This window comes from Syngnathus typhle, linkage group LG6 (assembly GCF_033458585.1).
Source record: "Syngnathus typhle isolate RoL2023-S1 ecotype Sweden linkage group LG6, RoL_Styp_1.0, whole genome shotgun sequence".
Lineage (NCBI taxonomy): Eukaryota > Metazoa > Chordata > Actinopteri > Syngnathiformes > Syngnathidae > Syngnathus > Syngnathus typhle.
Genome location: NC_083743.1, coordinates 14,824,930 through 14,836,564, shown reverse-complemented (window position 1 = coordinate 14,836,564; position 11,635 = coordinate 14,824,930).

The window sequence follows — 11,635 nt, the reverse complement described above, 5'->3', positions numbered from 1 at the left end:
TTGGATGAGCGGAGGCTTCGGGTGGCAGGTTTTGGGGCAAGGAGTTCTTTGAGGTACGGGGGAGCATGTCCGAGGATACAATGGTGAGTGAGGAGGGCAATCTTATAATCAATTCGGAATTTGATGGGGAGCCAGTGCAGAGAACGGAGGATGGGTGTGATGTGGTCGGTTTTCCGCACCCTCATCAGGATCCTAGCAGCGCTGTTTTGGATGTACGGAAGCCTCTGGAGGCTCTTGCTAGGGATCTCGATTAAAGATTAATGATTAAATTCCCAATGATCGTCACACACACATCTGCGTGTGGTGAAATTTGTCCTCTCCATTTAATTGGGTTGATAACCCATCCCCGTGTGATTTTATTCCATCCCCTGGGGGAGAGGGGAGCAGTGAGCAGCAACGGTGCCGCGCTCGGGAATCATTTGGTGATCTAACCCCCCAATTCCAACCCTTAATGCTGAGTGCCAAGCAGGGAGGCAATGGGTCCCATTTTTATAGTCTTTGGTATGACCCGGCCGGGGTTTGAACCCACAACCTTCCCGTCTCAGGGCGGACACTCTACCACTATTCCACTGAGCTGGTGAGGAGTGCGTTACAATAGTCTAGCCTTGAGGAGATAAAGGCGTTGACAAGTTTCTCAGCATCCGTCAAAGTATGTGTGGGGCGGAGTATGGAAATATTCCTCAGGTGGAAGAAGGAGGTTTTGCAGATGTGTTTTATGTGTGACTCTAGGTTGAGGGTTCAGTTTCACACCCAGGTTGGTGACAGTGCCTGAGACGGGAATAGTGTGACCAGCGAATGAGATGCTTGTTATTGGGCAGGTATGGATCTGATGGGGAGTGCCAATTAACATGGCTTGGGTTTTGTGACTGTTGACTTGCAGGAAGCTGAGATTCATCCACGCCTTTATCTCCTGCAGACACAGGGAGAGGATGGATCAGGGAGATGGAGGAGGCTGGGTTATGGAGGGCGGGGGGTCGAGTTTGAGGTATAGCTGGGTGTCGTCCGCATAACAATGATATGAGATGCCGAACTTCCTGATTATATTGCCGAGGGGTAGCATGTAGAGAGTGAAGAGGGTAGGACCGAGTACAGATCCCTGGGGGACACCGGAAGTGACAGTGTGAGTGTCGGATTTTTTCCCTCCCAGGGAAATGTACTCCGTTCGGTTCGAGAGGTAGGACTGAAGAGAGCAGTGCCAGAGAATCCCGTGGAGTGATGTTGGTTAAGGAGGATATTGTGGTGGACAGTGTCAAATGCAGCGGACAGATCCAACAGAATGAGGAGTGACGGTGAGCCTGCATCGGCAGCCATGAGTAGGTCGTTGGTGACCCTAACAAGTGCTGTTTCAGTGCTGTGGCCAGAGCAAAAACCGGATTGAAATTTCTCAGCGATGTTCTTGCGGGTGAGATGAGTGTGAAGTTGGGCAGCTACCACTTTTTCCAGAACCTTGGAGAGGAACGGGAGGTTAGATATCGGTCTGTAGTTGGCAAGGTTGTCCGGGTCAAGTGAGTTTTTTTTTGAGCAGGGAGGTAATGATGGCAGTCTTCAATGCAGGGGGTACAGAGCCAGACTGGAGTGAGAGGTTGATGACATTGGTTGTTAGGGGACTGAGGGCTGAGGTTTGTTGTTTAATGAGGGCTGTGGGGAAAGGGTCCAGGGCACATTTGGAGGGTTTCATCTTTTTGATGATGTCCTCTACCTCCGACTGCAAGATAGGGGAGAAGCAGCGTAGAGGCTGGACTGTCCCGTGTGGAAGGAAGGAAGGGGGGAGGAGGGGAAGTGGTGGGGCCAGGAGAGGAGAGGACCTGGGTGCGGATGTTGTCAACCTTAGCGGTAAAGAAGGTCATAAGGTTATTCAAGATTCAAGAGTTTTTTATTCGCCATGTTTGAGCGTGCCAAGCAAGGAATTTGACTTCGGTAAATCACACTCTCTGTTCAACATTTAGGTGACTAACAACACTCAGGACAGGTGAAAAATAGCTCAAACATCCCCTGATCTCAAACTCCCAAAAGGGCAAGGAAAAACTCAAAACTCCAGCTAGGGGAAATGAGAAACCTTGAGAAGAGACCACAGATGGGAAGGTACCTGATCCAGGATGTCCAGGCTGCAATGGATGCAGAGAGGACACATAGTACAAACAGTGTAGACAAATTCAAAAAAGGTGTGGCGAGCAGGATGTTATTGCACAGTAATGACTGAGACTCTAAGAGTGGTGTGAGTTCATCAGAGTAACAGTCTGGGGAAAGAAGCTGTCTCTTTGTATGCTGGTTTTGGCGTACCGAGCACTATAACGGCGTCCGGAGGGGAGTAGTTCAAACAGACTGCAACCTGGGTGAGAAGAGACTGTAGAGATGTTCCTTGCAGCTTTCCTGGTCCTGGACAGGTACAAGTCTTGGATAGATGGGAGGTTGATTCCAATTATCTTTTCTGCAGTCCTGATTGTCTGTGCTTCTCTTGCAGCTTTTCTTGTCTTGTTTATTGCACACTACCTCTGAGGATTCTGTTGAAGTGGTGGTTTGGGGTTTGCCAAAGTGGTTGATGGTTGAAAAGAGCTGTTTTGAATTTCCAGGGGTATTGTTTATGATATTGGAGTAGAACTGGGCACGTGCAGTCCCAAGGGCTTTTGAGTAGGCCTTCAGATGTTCTTTGTAGGCCTGTTTGTGCACGCTCAGTCCTGAGGCTTTGAGACGACGCTCCACGATGCGTCTAGTTGACTTCATCAGATGCAGCTCACTGGTGTACCAGGGGGCTGAGCGTGAAAAGGTGACTGTTTTTTTTGGGGGGGGGGGGCGTGGATACCTAGAAGTTTGGTTAAAGAGTTATTGTAATGGTCCACTGCCTTGCTGACTGATGGAAAGGTTGCAGAGGAGGAGGAGAGAAGCTGGAGGTCCTGTGCTATAGTGTCTTGGTTGATGTTTTTGAAATTTCTGAATGAGATTTGCCGCTTGGGTTTGGAGTGGGGGCGTGGGAAAGGCAGGTCCATTTGAATAAGTTTGTGGTCAGACAAACTGACCTCGTGAACTTGTAGGTTGCTTATGGCCGATGAGGAGATGACAAGGTCAAGTGTATGCCCTTTGTCATGAGTGGGGACATTTACATGTTGAGTGAGGTGTAAACAGTCCAATAGTTGCAACAGGTCAGAGGCAGGGTGGCGGGAGGGGGTGTCGACATGGATGTTAACATCACCTAGTATGGTTAGATTAGAGGAAGTGGAGGTACAGAGAGTAGTGAGTAGATCGTGTAGTTCTGGAATGAAAGAGGAGTTTGGTTTAGGAGGCCGGTAAATAAGTAAAACTGTGATAGGATATGGAGGTTTACATTTGAATGGAAGGGATTCAAATGAGGAGTGATCATTTAGGGGGAGGGGGGACAGCTCTAGATCAAGACGGTGGAGTACAGCCAGGCCACCGCCACGGCCAGTGCTGCGAGGTTTAGTTATGTATTTATAACCAGAGGGACAGGCTTCATTGAGGGATTGATAGATTGATCCGGTGGTTGCCAGGTCTCACTCAGTCAGGCACATTATGTCTAAGCCTTTGTCCAGGATGAGGTCGTGAATAAATGATGATTTACGGGTGAGTGCTTGGATGTTGAGGAGGTCCATTTTGATTGTGGCTGTGGGGCTGTGTTTAGGTAGGGGGCAAAGTAGAGAGAAGTCCACTCCACGTTTTCTGTGCCACATGAAGTGCAGTCCACTCTGTGTTGGAGTGAAATCCAATTCGTTTTGTCCTGCCCATCCGCTCTCCCTGTCAGCCAGTTCTGTCACCACGTTCTGTTTGCCTCCCTCTTTCCCTGATAGTCTCCGTCCTGCTTTTTCCTGCCTGTTTGTTCCTCTCATCCTCATCCACCACCCTTTTGCCTTAATAAACCCTGGTCCAAACTGCATTTGGTCACTCAGCTCCATTCCGCACGTGACAATCACAGCACTCAATTACTAACGTGTGTATGCACCAATTGGTGGGGAATATTGAGTGTACGCATGTAATTAGTTCGTCAATATCTCCATCCATATTTCCCGTCGTGAGTGTGTATGTATTGTGCAAAGAAACGTAGAACATCCTCAGAACATGTGTATCCACAACTAATGAAGGATCAGGTGCTAAACTGTGAAGGTAATTTGGTGAATAGGTAAAGTTAAAATAAAGTATGATTTGTTGAAAACACAACTTGGAAGTATGGGAAAGGGTTTTGTTTCTGTTCCCACACAAAAACTCAAGTGCAAAGTATGAAGAATGAAGAAATGTTACTGGCTGTAAACACATAAAATAAGGGCCAAACTGTAGTGTTCCCTAGCTGAGTAAACAGGGTCGACAAGTGGTTTAGGCCGCATCACCTTTTGTGTGCTTTTTTTTTTTTTAAACTAAAGGCCAAGCACTCAAACTTTCAGTGGCAGTCATTGAGCTATTAGGGACAGTGCCCTGGTTACACAGGCCCAGCTGGTTCTTTCAATCTCTTTGGGCCTTCACATCACTCAAACATTTTAGCCCCAGTCCTTGCACTTGTGCAATAGTGCATGACCTAATCCGGACAGGGCCTAGGTTACGCAGGTTCAGCTTTAGTTCAGGTTTAGTGTGGTTGCCGTGGGCATTAAAGTCACTCGTACATTAGGTGAATCCCCAGTTACTGCTCAAATTTTGTAGCCCCTTTATTCAAAACAGGCCAGCATGCCGATGTCATACCTTGGCCAGTCCAGCTTGAGTGACTGGCTGGGTTTGTCTCACATTCTGTGTAAGGTTATTCTGGATAAGGTAGCAAATTCGACGACACATTATCAGTAGGGTAAAACTAACCTGTCTCACGACGGTCTCACGACGGTCTAAACCCAGCTCACGTTCCGTATTAGTGGGTGAACAATCCAACGCTTGGTGAATTCTGCTTCACAATGATAGGAAGAGCCGACATCGACATTATCGACATTATATTATTGCTTATCATATTATCCGATTTGTTAATGTACGGCATGGCCCAGAGGGCAAACAGGGAGGAAAGGGAGTCAGTTTGCCGAATGTCACATACATAGCACCAGGTGTCGACACAACACGTGTAAACACGTCTGTATAATGTATCTACGGTTCTGGCATGTTCTGCACTTGACATCCAAGTAGTAAATTAGTCACAAATTCAACCGTAGTCGGATGATTATCCCTCTGCAGGGCTCATGTTAGTAAACTACATTATCATTAATCTCCTGATTTATGCTATGCAAAATTTCCATTGTTTTCCTCCACGTCTTCCTATACACACCATTCACAGAGCACAAGGTTCGTGTTACAAAGATTACATGTCATGGTGCTCATCTTGTGGTTTAATGTGAAATACCCCTACCTTTTTGCCATCCTTCCTTACCATCAACTGTAGTGTTTCCTATTCGGCTTTGACTTTTTGATTTTCAGATTTTATACAAGAGGCAAAATCAAAACTTGACTGAAATGCAAACCTGCTTATTTCAAGCATTGGCTATGTTTCCATCGACCAAATGTATTAAATAAAAGCAATTACCGGATATTTTACATCAGTGGTTCCCAAAGTGGGCGGTACCGCCCCCCTGTGCCAACTAATCAATTGCCATATGATGGGTCATCTCTGAGAGATAAGAACTAAGTCAGGAGAGTGATGACGCAGAAATACCAACACATGTTTCATTGGACTGATTCAGTGACTGTTGTGTAGAACCACCTGAACAGCACCTGTGGCAGGCTGAGTTGCTCAGGAGCCAAACCAGTTCTCTTCTGGAGCTTCTTCAAAATTTAGTTGACGATGGTCTTCTACTTTCTAAATGACTGTAATCCTTGGAAGTTGAAAGTCTCCACATTTTACAGTGCATTTGGACAGCGTGAGGGCCCGCTGTGGCAACGCTTCACCTGCTCTGCCTTGCCTCACCGAAAGCTGTAGGAGATGGCATGAAAAACGTTGAGCTGGTCTGGGAAGTGCTAACTTGACGTAACAGTGCAAATGGGAGAAATATGTGAAATAATGCTGGTAACATTAATAATGTTTGAGGCAGAAAACGACAGAGAGATGTTTTATTGACAACGCTTTTTTTTCTCCTATTACTATTCCCGGTATTTGGTCGATCTACACGTCAAAATAATTAGTTGCGATCGAAAGTGTGATGCATATTTAATTACATTATGCTGTGGTGTTCTCACGCTATTCTCATGCTGGCACATAAATTGAAGTTTCCTCTGCATCCCTATATCATTCAACAACAGACATTTTGTTATTGAAAACCTACCGTAATTTTCGGACTATAAGTCGCGTTTTTTTTCATAGTTTGGGTGAGGGGGCGACTTATACTCAGGAGCGTCTTATTTATGTATTTTTTTCACAAATTTTTACTTGATCATTGACACATTACTTACTTACAAGTATAGTTGACCACTTCACATGTTATTTTTAGTATAGTTGATCACTTCACATGCTTTGATATCTTTATCTTGAACATATTCAAAACATGAAAAATAGAGAGAAAAAAATCAAATAAAGTAATTAACACTTTAAAGCGCCATATCCTCTGGACATGTCTACTGTCACCAGGATGACATAAAGGACGAGAAATTTGAACGATGGATTTAATGAGTTGCAGTGACACAAATGGTTTGATAATATTGTTGTTTATGTGATAGTTATTTAAAATTGGGTTTATATATCGTTGTATGGGCCTGTGGAATAATTTGAACTGCGGCGCGGCACACGCCATTGTTGACAAAGGACGATCGATTAAAGACAAGAAATTTGATCGATGGATTTAATGATTTGGAGTGACACAAATGGTTTGATAATATTGTTGGTTATGTGATAGTTATTCAAAATATAGTTTATATATCGTTGTATGGGCCTGTGGAATAATTTGAACTGCGGCGCGGCACACGGCATTGTTGACAAAGGACGATCAATGGATTTAATGAACTGGAGTGACACAGATGGTTTTATAAACGTGTTATTTATGTAATAGTTTTTTTTTAAATAACTGAATGTTACGTCAGGCCCGTTCTCAGGTCCTCGTTTGTGTTTGTCACATTAGCATACCGTATCGTTTAGCCTGTTGTTGCTCGTTCATGTCTGTTCTTGGTGTTGGATTTTGTCGAATAAATTGCCCCCCAAAATGCGATTTATACTCCGGAGCGACTTATATATCTTTTTTTTCACATTCTTGGCCATTTTATGGCTGGTGCGACTTATACTCCGGAGCGATTTATAGTCAGAAAATTACGGTACTCCTGTTGGTTGGAAGAGAGGGAACCATACTATATGAAGGCTCAGCTTAATTATAAGCATTGGGTAAAATAGCCCTTGCTCACAGTGTCAGACCAACTCAGCCAGTCACTCAAGCTGGACTGGCCAAGGGATGACAGAGGAATGCCGGCCTGCCTCAAATAGAGAGGCTGCAAATATGGAGCAAGGACTGGGTATTCACCTAATCATGTATGAGTGTCCTGAAGGCCCACGGCGACTGCAAGAACTAGCTGAACCTTTGCAACGTAGGTGCTTTCTCGATTAGGTCAATGCACAAAGACTGGGGACTCACCTAAAATGTTTGAGTGATGTGAAGGCCCAAAGAGATTGAAAGAACCAGCTGGGCCTGTGTAACCAGGGCATAGCTCAAGGACTGCTACTGAAATTATAAGTCCTTGGCCTTTCGTTTAAAAAACAAAAAACAAAAGGTGATGCGGCTAAACCACCTGTCTACCCGGTTTACTCACCTAGGGAACACAGTCCAGCTTGCTTACTCATATCACTCTACTCTTTTCTGCATCCTTTTCCAATGTTGGTTCCTGTTAGTACATCAAATAACTCGTCTTGTGCTACATAGAAATGTTATTGACTGTAAACACATGAAACACGGACCAAATTGGGATGTTTCCCAGCTAAGTATACCGGGCAGACTCCAAACTTCCACCAATTTAGCCACGTCGAGTGTCGTATGCTTTTTTCTTTCCTAAAATCATTTTCCTTTCAAAAATCCAGTAACAGTATTTGAGCTACTCCGGACAGTGTCCTGGTTGCACAGGGTCAGCTGGTTCTTGCAGTCCCGTGGGGCATTCAGGTCACTCAAACATTAGGTGAATTCCCAGTCCCTGCTCAAATTTTGCGGCCCCTCTGTTTGAGCCAGACCAGCATGCCAATGTCATTCCTTGGCCAGTCCAGCTTGAGTGACTGGCTGGGTTGGTCTGACACTGTGAGCAAGGGCTATTTTAGGATTTTATTTATTATTTATCTATTTTATTTTTATCTATTTTTATCTATTTTAGGGTCCGTCCGTCCGTCCATCCGTCCATTCTTGCCTGCCTGCCTGCCTAGCTACCGACCTCTCTGTCTGTCTATCCCCCGCTTGCCTGCCTGCCCACCCCTTTTCTCATGCATCATCAATCAATACATGCCTACACTTCACCTTCCTAACAAGCAGGCAACATATTATGTACATTATGTATATGAATTATCCATCCCGCTCAGTCCCCACGGGGGTCGCGGGAGTGCTGGAGCCTATCCCAGCCGTGATCGGGCAGTAGCCGGGGGACACCCTGAACCGGTTGCCAGCCGATCGCAGGGCACACGGAGACAAACAACCATTTGCACTCGCACTCTCACTTAGGGACAATTTGGAGTCTTCAATCGGCCTACCAAGCATGTTTTTGGGATGTGGGAGGAACCCGGAGTGCCCGGAGAAGACCCACGCGGGCCCGGGAAGAACATACAAACTCCACACAGGGAGGGCCGGAAGTGGAATTGAACCCGCACCCTCCTAACTGTGAGGCGGACGTGCTACCCAGTGCGCCACCAAGCCACCCTGTATATGAATTAATTAAACATTATTTTGTATGAATTTTGTAGGGGATAGCTTTGTTTGATCGTAATGACTAGACATGTCTCCTTGACCGTGTCGTAGAGATATGTGCTACCTTGTGGCAGGACGAGGTACAATATTCCCTCTAATTGGCAGGCACGTTTTTTTCAAACCAAACATTTATAAAGATTGGTTGTAAGTAATTCATTGTTTTTTTAAAACCCAGCTATAGTCTCTTTTCATTTCCACATCTACAAATCACCTTTCAAATAACATTTTTTATTAATACTGCATTTTACATTTCAAAGAAATCTACACACAGTTTCGACACAGCGTTTGAAACAAAGTTTGATTAAAACTAAAAACGGCAAGCTATTTTCATAACGTTTGCCACAGATGTCTGGAGAAATAAAAACATATTTGGAGTGCAAAATAATACTGTGATTTAAAAAAGTATTTTTCCAAACAAGTTATTTCTGTCGCCAAAATGTTTCTATATGCCTCCAAGTCATATTTGCTTTAACGACAAATTTCTTTTCAAAGGAATTCCAAATTTCTTACTTTTCCACTAAATACCTCAAATAAATTCCAGACATTCCCATGGTCACCTGACCCTTAAAACGCATGGGGAAAAAAAAACTATATAAAGAACTTGTAAATGGAGTGATTGTATGGATTTCCACTTCTTGAACAGAAGGGACAGTGCCAACACTCAAGCATAGCTTGAATGGTGAGTACCGTTTTTTTCCGTGTATAGTGCGCCCCCATGTATAATACGCACCCTAAAAATGGCATGCTGATGCTGGAAAAAAGCCTGTACCCATGTATAATACGCACCCCGTTTTTATGATTTTTTTTTAAATTTTTTTTTTTTTTTTTTAAGTCCCAATCACACACGCAGGGAGGCAATGGGTCCCATTTTTATAGTCTTTGGTATGGTCTTAACTAGGCTGGATGTAATTTTTTTTGTTGGCGTTGATTTCTCCGACTGCCCATAAACGCACCACCGCGCTCCGTGCGCGCACGGGAAAGACGCGTGTGGACGTGAAAAAGGCAGCTCTGTATGGGAGAGACGTTGAAGAGGAATAAAAACACCCTTGGAAACCAAAACTTGCCCCTCGTCGTGACTCGGAGCCGCAACAAATGTTTCGGATTTGTGTAGGGTACATTGTGACAGACAGCAAACGAGCAGGTGATCGAGCAAGCGTCTGATACGAGAGCATTGCGGTCGCATGGAGCGTGTTTGAAGTGAACAGCAGAGAAGAAAGGAACAAGGCAAAGTGTTGTGAAATAAAATATTACCTGTAATACGGATTTAGGTAGAGAACTGAACTCTCGCTCTTTATATAGCTGACGTGTCTTGCGCATCCGTTCTGCGCATCTGTAATGGCGGCCTCCGTATGATATCCGGTTTGCGTGTGTGCGCGTGTGTGCGAGAGCGAGAGAGAGCGAGAGAGAGAGCGCGAGAGAGAACGCTCAACCGTAGCGCGCCGCCGACCGCCCAACTGCACCGCGCTGGTCGCATTATTGTGACAGAGCCGTTGCTGAAATTTAGAAGATATTTTTAAAGTCCTGATGGACTTTCTAAAATTTAAGTGGACCTCAGTGCGCACTGCGCAGGGAGCTTAATTTGGTGCGGTCACGCAACCGCAGCGCGCCGGGCGCTCACTGTCGCATTGCTTAAAGAGCGCCTTTGTGTTTTAGGATGAACAGCAGAGACCAAAGGAAGAAGGCAAAGTGTTGTGAAATAAAATATTACCTGTAATACGCATTTTGTTATTTGCTGATTGAAACTGCTAATTAAACTGTGAATTGAAACGAATAGGAAGAAAACAACTCTCGCTCTTAATATAGCTGACGTGTCTTGCGCATCCGTTCTGCGCATCTGCAATGGCGGCCTCCGTATGATGTCCGGTCCGCGATGCAGATTAAAAAACAAACAATGTTTGACAATAACACACCATCAAGGATTGCACCATCGCATCAAACGATGTGTCGTCAATTATGAATTTTACTGACTAAGTGTGTTGGGCAGGATGGCTGAATGCGATGCGCGATTGAGAATAAACAAGAAGAAAGGTGATTTCAAGTTTTATTTCGAGGGAGATTTGTCATGTCTCGTCCCCAGTTTTGCTATGTGTCTAGGTTGCCATAGTTTCTGTTCGCGTCGCCCCTCTCTTCCTGTGTCACCTCAATCGATGTAACGTGTTTTGTATTTAAGTCCTGTCTGCCCCTCGCTCACCGTCGGATCATTGCATGTGTTACTGTCATGATGTGGTTTCTGTTCCTGTCTTTGGTAATGTCACCCTGTTATTTTTGTTCCACGACTTTGTCGGTCAGTCCTGTTGTTGGTTTTGTTGTACCATGACTATCTTTAAAAAAAAAAAAAAAAAAAAAAAAATTAAAATTTTTTGTACCCATGTATAATGCGCACCCCAGATTTTAGGACAATAAATTCGTTAAATTTTGCGCACTATACACGGAAAAAAACGGTATTTCATTTGGACTTATTTTTCTAGGGGGTCATGTGCAAGCTACCAGTGATCGTAAGCAAAGCATAATTTTTTTTATTATCATTATTCTTTGTTTTCTCCAATTAAAGCCATACCGTATTTTTCGGACTATAAATCGTGGGTTTTTTTTCCATAATTTGGGGGGGGGGGCGACTTATACTCAGGAGTGATTTATATGTAAATTTTTCCACAGATTTTTATTTGATCATTAACATTTCACTTACTAGTATAGTTGATCACTTCACACGTTATTTTACTTCTAAACCGCATGAGGGCGCACTATGGCTGTAGAATAAGAGCGACCCAGGGCACTTGCGTGTGTTGGTTCACATGTTG